Below are 14,287 nucleotides of genomic sequence, written 5' to 3'. Positions count from 1 at the left end.
TGCATTCACTAGAACACTATATTGATGAATGTGAAACCGTAAAGGACTTTAGACCTCCTGGCCTATTGTACCACCAACTGTGTAACTATTTTATTGACTCAGGTGTTCTGGACGACATCCTAACAATTTACCCAAAATTTGCTTGTCCATTTTAAAGAATGAAGAACAATTTCTACTTATATTCTAAGCTGTATCACTTATGAACCCATCCCTGCACTTGTGTGGCAGTGCACAATAGAAAGTTGTTTTCACATATCCACACATTAAAACATTGATTGTAACCGTGATATATATGTGCTTCAGCCTACAGTTTAGGCCTATTGTCTTATGTATGACCCTCTGTCCTGCGTGACAGTGAATACTAGCATTAACCTCAATTTAATAAGACTATCAAAATCCTCAGATTAGGCAAAATTGTAATTAATTTTGTCAATAAAGATGTTAATAATAATAACATTAAGTGACTGAGTTAAACGGGTATGGACAATATGTAAGCTGGCTCGGGGCCTCGTAGCCTGGTGGATAGCGCGCAGGACTCGTAATTCTGTGGCGCTGGTTCGATTCCCGCACGAGGCAGAAACAAATGGGCAAAGTTTCTTTCACCCTGAATGCCCCTGTTACCTAGCAGTAAATAGGTACCTGGGAGTTAGTCAGCTGTCACGGGCTGCTTTCTGGGGGGTGGAGGCCTGGTCGAGGACCGAGCCGCGGGGACACTAAAGCCCCGAAATCATCTCAAGATAACCTCAAGATAAGAAGATAGCCACAGCCGTTTCCCACCGCTGGTTACGGCGGCAGGAGGAAGGCCACGGGGACACGACTCTTAAGAGTATGCAGTTTGTTGCCAATAACAGAGGACCAACAACTCTGCCAGTGGGCAAGGATGGAGGCATGAATAACTGGGTAAAAGTCGGAATAAGGAATACTTTTACAAGAGATGGGACAAGCGCGGATAGCTTCCTTAGCGGCAGCATCCGTACACTCATTTAAAGAGACACCTACATAGTTGGGAACCCAGCAAAATGCAACTCGCTAAAATTTACTGGAGATAAGAAACAGCCAATGTTGAATCACGACAACCACCGGGTGGACCGGATTAAAGGACCCTAATGCCATTTGGGCACTACGAGAGTCAACTACCACCACAAAGAAGGATTGACACTGGGAAAGCAGGAGACGAAGAGCATAAAGAATAGCATAAAGTTCTGTTGTGAAGATGCTAGCCTCCGGAGGAAGGCGACACATAAGTGTGGTCAGGAAAAACACCAGAGTAGCCCACACCGTCAGCAGACTTAGACCCATTGGTGAAGATGGGAACGGAGTGGGAGTGAGAATAGAAGTGCTCAAGGAAGAGGCGTTGCAGAACTGTAGGAGGGGTAAAAGCTTTAGTGATGCGGGTCAGAGAAGTACAAAACATGGGAAGGGGGACCCTCCACAGGGGCAAGGATGGAACAATACGAGGAGAAACATTGGTAATATGAGGTGAAAGAGAATCCTGTAAGCGAGACAAACGGACAGAATGAGGAAGGAGGTGAAGAGGAACAGGAACTACAGGAGGGGTAAAAGTCAAAGCGCGGTAGAGAGGAGAGTGAGGATATTGTAAGGATAGCGCAAGATAGCGAAGACTGTAGCTATCATGGAGATCCTGGAGACAAAAAGCCAGTGTCAGCGTACAATCTGAGGGTAGGAGTTGAACAAAAAGCACCAAAGCTGAGGCGCAACCCAGTTTGGTGAAAAGGATCAAGACAGCGAAGAGTAGAAGGAGAAGCAGGAGAGTAGGCAGGGCAACCATAATCGAGTTTAGACAGGACGAGAGAGGAATGGAAATAGAGGAGCGTGCGCTGATCTGCTGCCCAAGAAGTATGGGACAAAACCTTAAGTAGGTTAAGGGCCTTAGAGCATTCAACACGGAGGTAAGAGACATGGGGCGACCATGACAAACGAGTGTAAAAGAATAACCCCAAAAACTTCGGAATCTTTGTACTCACGGGGATGACCATAAAGTGACAGAGGGACGAAGAACGACCCGCTTCCGAATAAATGTCATGGCACAAGTCTTAGTACTAGAGAACCTGAAGCCATGACTGGTAGCCCAAGATGACACGGCATCAATCGCAAGTTGAAGCCGCCGTTGAAGGAGAGGCAAATCATCACCCTGACAGCAAAGAGTAAGACCGTCAACATAAAGAACAGAGAAGATGCCAGAAGGAAGGGATGAAAGAAGACCATTGAGGGCAACCAGAAAAAAGAGTAGTACTCAGAACACTACCTTGGGGCACACCTTCATACTGCCGAAAAGAGGCAGAGAGTGGTACCAAGCCTGACCCGAAAGGTACGACGAGAGAGAAAGCTTTGAAGGAAGAGAGGGAGATTACCACGAAGGCCAAAAGAACGAAGTTGGGACAGAATATGGTATCTCCAAGTCGTGTCATAAGCCTTTTTCAGGTCAAAAAGACAGTATCAACGGAGGTCTTCGCAGCAAAAGCAATACGAATATAGACCTCGAAGTTCACCAGGACATCAGTTGTGCTGCGGCACTTGCGAAAACCAAATTGAGAAGGAGAGAGGTGGCGATGGTGTTCCAAGAACCACATCAGGCGGACATTTACCATACGCTCAAAGAATTTGCAAACAACTCTTGAGAGCAATAGGGCGGAAGTGCTTAGGGGATGTACCGAGAGACCCTGGTTTCCGAATAGGGAGTACAATGGCATCGAGCCAGTCCTCAGGGACGGACAACGACTCCCAGACCTTGTTATACAGACTCAGTAAATACTGAGACGTGCACGGAGGGAGATGGCAAAGCATCTCATAATGAACGTCATCCGAGCCCGCCGCCGTCGATCCTTAGAGGGCCAGGGCAGACTGAAGTTCAGAAATAGAGAAAGGATCGTTATAGGGAAAGCAGAGACGAGTGCGGAAATCTAAAGGATAAGATTCAAGAACAGGCTTACGAAGAAGAAAGGATTGAGGAAGATGAGAACCAGAGCCAACAGAAGAAAAATGGGAACCCAGTTCGGTCGCGACCTGTACTGGATCCGCCACAAGAGTACCACAAAGGTGGAGAACCGGCGAGACATCCGGAACGAACTTGCCCGCAATCTTGCGGATCTTCTTCCAAATCTGCTGCAGAGGAGTATCGGACGTAATGGTGGAAACATAAGATTTCCAACTCTCACGTTTAGCTGTACGGATGGTCCTACGGGCCACGGCACTTGCCTTCCGAAACAGAATAAAAGAATCAGCCGTCTGCCTGCGGCAGTGTTTCTTCCAGGCTGCACGCTTACAGTGGACAGCCTGAGCACAGCCCGCATTCCACCAGGGAACGCACTTCCGTGTGCCCCAGGAGGAAGAGTGAGAAATAAGAGTGTAGGGCAGCATTGAAGACAGTCTCAAAAAAGAAGGAGGGCACGAGGAAGAGGGAGAGAGGACAGGTCAGAAAGAGTAGCACGGAGGGTGAATAGGAACCAGTCAGCCTTGGCAAACTGCCACCTAGGGAAGGAGAGGGGAGGGTGGATAAAGAAAAAGGAAACGAGGATAGGGAAATTATCACTTATGGAGGTCATTAAGAACCTGCCACGTGAAATCTAAGTAAAGGGACGACGAGCAGAGAGAAAGATCAAGACAGGAAAGGGTGCGAGTTTGAGAGTCCAAATGAGTGCTCACCAGAATTCAGAAGAGATAGAGAAGCGAGGACGAACGGTTCAAGAAGACTGCCTCGAGTGTTTGTCTGAACATCACCCCAGAGGGAATGTCGACAGTTGAAATCACCCAAAAGGAGCACCGGCTCCGGCAAGGAGTCCAGGAGGTGCTTAAGATCAGGAAGGGAAAGTAGGACATTTGGTGGTAGATAAATGGAACAGACTGTATACCATTTACCCACAAAAACATGGGCAGCAGAACAATGGATAGGTGACGATAGTAGGGGGACGAAGGGAAAATCAGATCGAATTAAGAGAGCAGTAGAGTTACGGGCCCCAGCAAGAGCTTGGGGGGGGGAGAGAAAGAAAGGAATAACCACGAAAGTGACCAGGACTAGCACCAAGCATGGGTTCCTGGAGACAAACACAAAATGGTTAAAACTGTGTAATTAGAAGTTGGAGTTCATGGAAGTTAGCATAAAATCCACGAATATTCTACTGAAGAATAGACATTACCAAAGAGAAAAGACAGTAACAGAACAAAAAAAAAAGAAAGGTAAAGAAGAACACAGTTTAGTAAAGAATCTCAGGATCAGGGTCAGAATCAGTAGCAGGGTGGGCAAAATCAGGGTTAGGGGGCATGGGTAAACTTAGAAAGGAGAGGGGGAAGGGAGCAAGAGGACAGACCAGAGGCGGACCGACGGGGTCCGGAGGGGGAGGAGACAACTGAGAGGGGGCAGGCAAGGACAGCTGGAGAAGGAGGGGGGCAGAAGGCAGGGAGTGCACCTCAGCAAGGGCAGCAACAGAGGGAATCGTGTGTGAAAGAAATCTCCATATCTAGGACAGGGGGTTCGACCACTGAAATGGGAGGGGATGTAGTGACAGTCAGAGGGAGGGGGTGAAGAAGAGAGTGAAGCCTTCTTACCCGCTGGAGAGGAAGGAGAGGAGCTAGGCTTACGATTCTGACTAAGAGACAGGCGTTCCAGTAACAACGTACCAGGCGACAGACTCAATAGTCTCAGTAGGAGAAGAGGAGCGGGAGCAAATAACACAAAGATTGCTGGGAGGATGATGGATATCAGCCTGGACAGACAGGTGGCGTGGAGGGTCAAGAGACTGGGGGAATGGTCGGGAAGAAAGTGGTGGGAAATGCGGAAGACGACAAAGGAGATATGGTGGACTGGATAGGAAGGGGGGAAACCCCAGATGGAGAACCAGGAGAGAGAATCTGGGACAGGAAGCAAAGGAATAGGGGAGGAGGTGGTGGGTGTGGTCGGGTTTAAGGCCTGGAAACGGTTGTGAGACTGAGGAAGGTGGGAAGGATGAGGAGAGGTAGAACGCAAAATGCGAGCGTAGGATACGCCCGCGAAAGGGGCGTCTCGCTTCAGGAAAAGACAGACGATCACGGTACTTCAAGTTGAGGACGGCTTCTTCGAGTTCGCACTGTACACACGAACCCTGGAACACTCCCTCCACAGACATCAACAAGATGTCTGTGGAGGGAGAAATCGTCAGGAGGAGCAGAATCCAGATGGAGGAGATCAAAGTATTTAGCCCACGTAGCGGGACCAAACAAGGCGTTCTAAGTAGTATTACGGAAGGGATCGTGCGAGTGCGGCCGTGGTGGGAACGGAGTTGAGGGCCCCCGCAGGTCGTGGGGGTAAAAGGGGCAGTAGTCACAATGAGAGACGAAGCTGTGCCAGGGGACGAGGGGGGTCACCACTGTGGGCTGGGGACTCGACCCTACCGCAGAGGAGGGAGGGGAGCTGAGGGGAGTAATCAGGTCGTCGGGGCCCAATGCAGCAGGGGCTACAGGGCCTGGTCTTCCAATACAGTCCGACTCGGGGGGCTTGCCCAGCAAACACAAATCATCTAGGCAACGTTCGCCTATCTCTTCCCATAGGTGTGGGAATGATTTGCATTGAGAATGGTGCAGGAGAGCCTTTGAGAAACTTTTAATAAAAAAATCCAAACACAAAGGTTTTATTTTAAATTGTTTTTTTACAATTATTTTGTTCCGAATGTAAAACAAATAGTTTTTACATGTTTAAATATAAAATTTATGGTGTTTTTTTGTAAAATTCATTAATAAATTGTGAATGATATATATTGGCTGAGTGAAACCTTTAAAATCCATTTAGTTATAATATGAACAGAAAAAAGTAGTTTTCTAAATTTTCTAAAAATCGCTCTTTTTAACACAATTTGACTCCTTATGCATTCCACTAAACACTATATCATGTTTAAATATATAATTTATGTATTATTCCCTAAAATAATTTATATAAATTATAAAAGTTGCTGGAAAGTGGTGTGAAAGAATCTGAAAACTTTTTGTTGTCTTATATATTGGAATGTTCTTATTAACTATGTCTCAAGTTCACAGTTTATCAAACAAGAAGATTAACATTCGTCAACTCTTAAAATCTTATATGTTATCTTGCTGGTGCAAAATGGGTGAATCTTTAGGAACAGCTAGTATCTATATATGACAAATGGTGTTTTCCCTAACTCAAACAATGTAGGGTTTATTATTCTACACATATTTCTAATGACTCTTAGATGTTTACATTCTCTGAAGTATAATTGTGAAGGCTGTGTCCATCACTCTCAACACAGATTCTTAAACTCCTCTCTGCAGGTTCAACTATATAATTAGTTTCCATTTTGAATCTCCATGGACATTTGTATCCAAAATGAAACCAATGTGGTTTCCTTCAGCGCCTTCAGCCAGCACATTTGCTCATTCATTTCCACAGATTCCAACATGGTAGGGGATTTACAGAAATTTGTATATTCATATTGTTATATATTAAAAATATGAATGCAGTTCAATATGATAAGACAAATACATGAGTTTATGATAAATTCGTTTTCTGTGATATACCATTGATATGCTCTTTTTTTCTTTAAACGGCAGACTAAACTAATGAGTACTCACAATAACCTTAAGCGTCAAAACAAAAATGTGAATACTCTTTTTACTCTCCTGACCTTAGTTCTCGAGCTATGTATTTCATTTTGGTACCAACGTGTTCGCAATAACATTCTCTAGAAGAACATCAGTAAAAACGGTCACAAAAAGTTATATGGATACCAGCACCAAATAAATACCTACGTAGATGACTCGCTGTGAGTGCCCAAGAGCAACAAAATGTTTTTACTCATGGGATGGTTATCACTTCCTCACTTGTCCTACAGCGTTAATTTTGGTATCAATAGACTCGCAATGAAATTCCCAACATGGTGATATGAATATAAACGTAGAATAATGGTCGCGGCCCACCCACAAGAGTGTGGGAAGTGGCGGAACTGTTACCCAGTATTGGCGACACGACGACGCATGGGCGATACAGTGCTTTGAAAGTTTATAATTATTTCACTGTCCTAACATTATTATTGTATGTACGTCATTCATTTTTGTGCCAATGTTTTCGCAATAGAATGTTCTATGAGCCCGTAGGTAAAAAAGAGCAACAAAGCGTAAGATAGAATAGCACCATATATAAAACAACGCTGGAACATATCAGTGAGCGTCAAACACACACTAAATGTTTTTACTGTTGTTATGTTTGTTATGTTATATGTTATAGATAGGAGCTGGCTGGTATGGGCCAATAGGCCTTCTGCAGTTACCTTTGTTCTTATGTTTTTGCCCTGTAACGCCCAAAATTCAGTATAAGTCGTCACATTTTCAATGGGTTCGAGATCAACCACAATTTCCTGAATGGATATAACAAAGGGGATATTAATAGGGTATTAAAATTGTCAACACAAGATAGAACACGAAACAATGGGTATAAATTGGATAAGTTTAGATTTAGGAAAGACTTGGGTAAATACTGGGTCAGTAACAGGGTTGTTGATTTGTGGAATTTTTCTTAACTTATAAATTTATCTTTATTTATCATAAACTGGTTGGGAGAGGTACAGTTTTTAACATAATTGGGAAGGTCATTCCACGTTCGAGGTCCCTTGATTTGTAAAGCATTTCTAGTTTGACTAAGTCGTACTCTTGGAATATCAAATAGGTATTTGTTTCTGGTGTGGTGCTCATGGGATCTGTTATAACCTTCAAGGAAGCTTTTAAGGTCAGGATTGACATTACAGTGCAGCGTTTTATATATATAAAATACACATGAGAGTATGTGCAGGGACTTAATATCTAACATATTCAGAGATTTGAGTAAGGGGTCCATATATACTGCCCGGTTGCCTGAAATGCTATGCCTACTATAGTGGCTTTAGGTATTGTATGTACTAGCTCTATCTATAAATCCAACGTTATGTTTGTAAATCAACTATGTATATACTTTCCTGAATAGAATTGACTTTACTGTACACTTATATTCTCTGTGGATTTGTTATCCCCTATCGTTTGGGAGAAAAAAAAATGACTAATACGTTCGGCGAATGACTTTGACTTCAACTTCACTTTGACTTCGTTCATGTCATCGTATTTTCCGTAATATATAAAGGTTATGACAATGCAATTATATTATTGTGTGCAAATAAGTTTGAAATTTCATGTACCCTAAAAATAGTAAAATAAAGAATAAGAATAATTAAATAATTGTTGTAGTAAATTGTCACACGTTCATCATACGCAAACGAACACACAGTGTGGAGCGTCAGTACAACAAGACCGCCGCCATTTTAAAACACGGCTTCGAATGTAAGTAATGTTTTTCTCATACTAACACTGTGTTATACAATAGATTAGGTCTTGAATTCACAAATTTAGTTGTTACATCTGACAGAGTATGTTAGACGGTGTAATGCTGGTCCATGCTGACGTATTTGTGGGCTTGGTTGGTTTAAATGTGATGGCACACAATATGGGCACCCCACAACTGCTGCATATTCTAGCTTTGGTCTAACAAAAGTGGTGAACAATTTCTTTAGTATTTCGCCATCCATGTATTTAAAAGCAATTCTGAAGTTGGAATGCATGGCATAGGCTCCTCACACTGTTCTTTATGTGGTCCTCAGGTGATAGTTTTCTATTTAGAACCACCCCTAGATCTCTTTCTTTATCAGAATTCCTTAAAGATTTCTCACATGGTGGTGGTTGTTATATGTAATGGTGGAGGTGTATGTGGAGGCGAGGCCTGGCTGTACTAGTGTGTATGTGGAGGCGAGGCATGTACAACACTCCCCAATAGGAAGAAAACCCACTGTGTTCTAGGCTAGGTTAGGCTTATCTGTAATAATTGAATTAAGCCTAGCAAAGCCTAGAACCTAGTTCAGTAATTTAAAAAATGTTGTAACTTGAAAAATGCCATTCAATACATTAAACAATTTAAATATTTTCAGGCAATCAACATAACCCTCTCATGTTGGCTAACCCTCTCTCATGTTGGTCAATAATATAATTATTTTTTTATGGAGTAATCTTTGCTGTTGAAATGTAGTCTTTTTGAGACTACATTTCAAATGTAGTGTGTGTGGAGGCGTGTATGTTAGGTATTACTTAACATACACGGTCTAATATATCTATCTGTGTGAAATAGATTAAATCCATTTATTTGATATTCAGCTAATAGTTCTGTATTTTCTACATTCATCCATGTTTTGGTAAGTGCAATAATATGTATTGTTTCATTGCAGATTAGAGATTCTAGATAGTTCTAGATTTCCGAAGTACTGAAACGCGCGCCATACAGGCTTGGTGGATCTAGGTGCAAGGTAAAATTATTTACATTTACTTGTTTTTTTATTTATATGCATATATATATATATATATATATATATATATATATATATATATATATATATATATATATATATATATATATATATATATATATATATATATATATATATATATATATATATTATATATGTGTGTATATGTATTTGTATGTATATAAATTTGTGTGTAAATCACGGAAATTAACTTGAGGAAACTGGCAACCAAAAACCAGTAGGCAGTCTACTGTATTTTATCAAACCCTTATTAGAATAATAGATCTTGAAAAATTTTTGCAAAAATAGTGGCATTTACTATTTTTAAAAGATTATTAAAAAATTTACCGATATGGTGCATTCGGAAGACAAACCAAATTTTTTCACTTTTGACAATTGAGCACCTGCTACATCCAGATTCTAGGGAGGAAAGGAAGGACGATCTTACTGGATCCCATAGCCTTTCCGAGGCACAAACCAGGCTTGTACACAACCCTCCCCCCTGCACCCGAGCTTTGTCAACAGGCCGTTCTCCCTCTTCGCCCTTACATCATCACACACACAGATCACAATAATGTGATGCATCAAATGAACAAATCCACAAGGGCCGTGATGAGGATTCAAACCTGTGTCCGGGAGCATCCCAGACATTGCCTTAATTATCTGTAATCAACTGATTTTCAGAGCTGCTCATTACAAAATACTCTTTAAAAAATTGCTTCTTAACAATAAGAGCATTTCAATATATCCATAATCATCTGTATCAAACCTTATTACAGGTAAAACCAGTAGGCAGTCTACTGTATTTTATCAAACCCTTATTAGAATAATAGATCTTTTAATAATTTTGCAAAAATAGTGGCATTTACTATTTTTAAAAGATTATTAAAAAATTTACCGATATGGTGCATTCGGAAGACAAACCAAATTTTTTCACTTTTGACAATTGAGCACCTGCTACATCCAGATTCTAGGGAGGAAAGGAAGGACGATCTTACTGGATCCCATAGCCTCTCTGAGGCACAAACCAGGCTTGTACACAACCCTCCCCCTGCACCCGAGCTATGTCAACAGGTCGTTCTTTCTCTTCGCCCTTACATCATCACACACAGATCACAATAACGTGATGCATCAAATGAACAAATCCACAAGGGCCGTGACAAGGATTTGAACCTGCGTCCGGGAGCATCCCAGACACTGCCTAAATCGACTGAGCTACAACAGGGTAAAAGGATTCAGGAAGTTCAGTAGAAGCTTGGTTTCAACCCTTTTACCCTGTCGTAGCTCAGTCGATTAAGGCAGTGTCTGGGATGCTCCCGGACACAGGTTTGAATCCTCATCACGGCCCTTGTGGATTTGTTCATTTGATGCATCACGTTATTGTGATCTGTGTGTAATAATGTAAGGGCGAAGAGGGAGAACGGCCTGTTGACATAGCTCGGGTGCAGGGGGGGGGTTGTGTAAAAGCCTGGTTTGTGCCTCGGAGAGGCTATGGGATCCAGTAAGTTCAGTAGAACTTCGGTTTCAACCCTTTTACCCTGTTGTAGCTCAGTCGATTAAGGCAGTGTTTGGGATGCTCTCGGACGCAGGTTCGAATCCTCGTCACGGCCCATGTGGATTTGTTCATTTGATGCATCATGTTATTGTGATCTGTGTGTGTAATTCTTCACCTGCTACAGCAACAGGAATGTGTGTGTGTGTATTTGTGTTGTTGAATATGACCGAAAGTGTAAGATTAATGATTCTAACACAAATCGTCTGAATATTTGTTTTTCTTCACTGTCGAGAGTAGTTAAAAAAATTTACTCGAGTTAATTTTCACACTTTATTTATGGTCCTTCAGTCCCTCTCCTTACTGCTGCTGCTGTTTCTCGCATCTTTGCATCGCTTGTATGTTTGGGGGTTTGGCCTCTTGCTATATATTGATTCCATTTGTGTGTGTTTGAGTCTCAGGCCCTCTCGCAATTTCTGTTGAACAAACCCCTTTTCCTAGTTCTGCATCTCTCCTTTGGTACAAATTTTGTTGTGCTTTTATCATATATTTCACAAAACTTGACATACATTTCATTTACTTCATGTCCTATCAGCAAGTGTTTGTCAAATTCTTTAAGGAAAGTTTATCATCCTGATTGCAGATCTCTAGCGCTATTATGTCAACTTCTTGTGGATTCGCAATCATTATTTAATTTATCTTTAGGTGTTCTTTCACCAGCACAGCAACACTGTACCTCTCCCAACCAGTTTAAGATAAAAACTAAGTACTAACTAATTAACTCAATGTAACCTACCTTACCCCCAAAATGTCAACCCATGTCTTCTATTTTAAACAATGCTGTTTTGTTGACCAAACTGTATTTTTGTTTTTTTCTGCAATGTTTCCCCCCCCCCCCCCCCCCACCACATTGAGTTTAGTAGCTCTGTGCACGTCAGGTGCTGTTTAATATACAGACCTACTCCTCCATTTGACCTAGTTTCTCTATCACATCTATATAAATTGTAATTGGGAATCCAGATTTTACTATCCATGTAAACTTTTTTATTTCTTTTTATATATCTAATTGATTTTTTCTAACAGTTACAGAAAATAGTTTAATGGTATTTATTTATTACATTATAAAGTTATAAAATCTAATGTTGAGATTGAAAGACATACATTATACTCTATTGCCTTAAAGTTTATGCATCATTGTAACAGGTACAAATGCTGTCCTAGTTGGGAGGTGCATATTGTAATGACACAGCGAGATATATTTACATATCAAATATTGCTGATATGTTGAAGCATGTACTGAACAAGATTGGTGGAAACAGATACAAGGTTAAGATTGCTGTAGTCTAGTCTAATTCAATCATTTTTAGTAAGCTTTGAGAACATTTATGGTTGAAGTTGCCGGTGCCAGTGGACCACTTTGTGCTTTAGGCCTGGTGGAGCTTGGTCCACCAGGCTGTTGTTTGGAGTGGCCCGCAGATCCACATACAGTCTGCATATGATATACAGTCTGTTGATCAATTGAACTACAGTAGTTAGTTTTTATCATCCGAATGCACCAATATGTGTTCATTCTTCCCAGATGAAGGAACTAGGTAATATTCATCATCTGAATGCCCCATCTGAAGCTTTTCCACACTCATGATACACGAGAGGTCTAAAAAACTTTTAAAACTTTTAAAACTTTTTGACCTATGTATTTAAAAGCAATTCTAAAGTTAAAAAGTGTAGCATAGGCCCCTCGCAGAATGTTCTTAATATGATCCTCAGGTTATAGTTTTCTATCTAAAACCACCCCTACATCTCTTTCTTGATCAGAATTCTTTATAGATCTCTGTGGCTCGATCATAGAAACTGAATAAATGTTACACTGGACCTTCCAGATCGAATACCATGCTGACAGTCTGATATATCATTCAGTACGTCTGCATCTGAAATTGAGCAATACCGGATTTATTATTTGGTTTTATAAATTTTATACTTATAATCTTAACTTATTTCAGAGACCACGAGTAATCTGGGCTTCAAACTCAACAGAAAAGCCTTCCGTAGACCTGCTTCTTTGCTACATAATAGACAAAATTTAGTAAGTATTGATTTATTATGTGTTTATTTATTTATTTTTTCTTTATATACAAGAAGGTACATTGGGGGAGAGTACAGTGACTTGAAGTTATACATTCTTGTAAAGCAACTAGCACTCATAGCGTTTCGGGCAGATCTAAGTATAGACCAAGGAACTTACCATCTTTTTTATTTCTGATGTTAACATTGTGTAACTGTAGATGAATTGCATTTGTTGATTTGCTCCCAAGTAAGATGTTGTAGGTCCTTTCTATGTTTAGTGTGAGTTTGTTGGTTGACATTAATAAGTGGATTTTTTTTAATTTATTGTTTACATCATTATTTAATATGAGTGGGTTGGAGTCTGAGTAGATGAGGTTAGTGTCATCATTATCTCATATCTCAGTGATTTTGTCGTAATGGTCAAGTAGCTGTACTGTACAAGTAGAGGACATGAGAGATAGCTGTAAGAGGTATTTCAATATCTTCCTGCTCTAAATCCATGTTGGCCTGGATTGCGGAGGTCATTGGTCTCTATAAAACTAGTAACCTGACTCCTGATCACTCTCAAATAATTTTATTATGTGGGATGTTAGTGCAACTGGTCTATAATTCTTTGCCAATGCTTGTGTTGTGTTGTTTTGGTAGTGATTCGTCCAGTTCTGGTAGTAGTGCGGTTGTTGTGTGGTGTAGTACTTGTGTGCTTGTTAATGACTTGTATTCCAGTCTTGTGGGTATCTCCTTTCCCCTACGGGCCAACTGCTTTGTTCTTACCTAGCATTTTGCTTTGTTTGGGAATGAATGTTTGTGTGCCGTATATTTTGCAAAATTTGCCATATATCTCATTATTTACTCCTCTGCCTAGCAACAAGCCTGTCTAATTATACTCATTAACTGTTTTTCAAAGTTCCCCATAGTGTCCTTTATTGAAATCGAGTTCATGAACCGTTTCAATGTTCTTATTTTCTTCTAGATTATATCTTAAAGTATATTTAAATGTTATTGTTATTATTGTTATTAAATGTTATTGTGACATTGCATTGCAATTGAGCTATGTTGTTTACCATACCATTCATTTCGTGAGTATAAGTATAGATGCCACACTTGTGACAGGTAAAACCATGCCTTTTTTGAAAAACAGCACCGTCTGTTGCACGTAAGAGCAACCCACACTATATTATGTTGCGATATTATTTCAATATTTCCGATTGCATTGATAATTTGAATTTTCATAGATTTCAATTTATTTTCATTTCGATTTAATAATTTTGTGTGACATTGCATTGAAATTGAGCTGTGTTGTTTACCATACTGTTCATTTCATGAGTATAGCTTATTTTTTTATTTTTTTCATTTCATTTTTTTAGCTGTTCTTATTTTTCAGTGATGGGAATATCAGATCATTTGA

General features: G+C 40.6%; 1 long non-coding RNA gene across 1 annotated transcript in view; it reads left to right on the top strand.

The window, feature by feature from the left end:
• The first annotated feature begins 9,254 nt into the window (after nucleotides 1-9,254).
• Nucleotides 9,255-14,287, top strand: part of LOC138372035 (uncharacterized) — a 6,122-nt gene continuing 1,089 nt past the window's right edge. The window contains exon 1 of the long non-coding RNA XR_011230649.1: nucleotides 9,255-9,326. This is a non-coding gene — a long non-coding RNA (uncharacterized lncRNA). The remainder of the gene's footprint in view (nucleotides 9,327-14,287) is intronic.

The sequence above is a fragment of the Procambarus clarkii genome, chromosome 4 (assembly GCF_040958095.1).
Source record: "Procambarus clarkii isolate CNS0578487 chromosome 4, FALCON_Pclarkii_2.0, whole genome shotgun sequence".
NCBI classification, from domain to species: Eukaryota; Metazoa; Arthropoda; class Malacostraca; order Decapoda; family Cambaridae; genus Procambarus; species Procambarus clarkii.
Note: the sequence above shows the minus strand (reverse complement) of the source record. Positions and strands in the feature narration are given on the sequence as shown.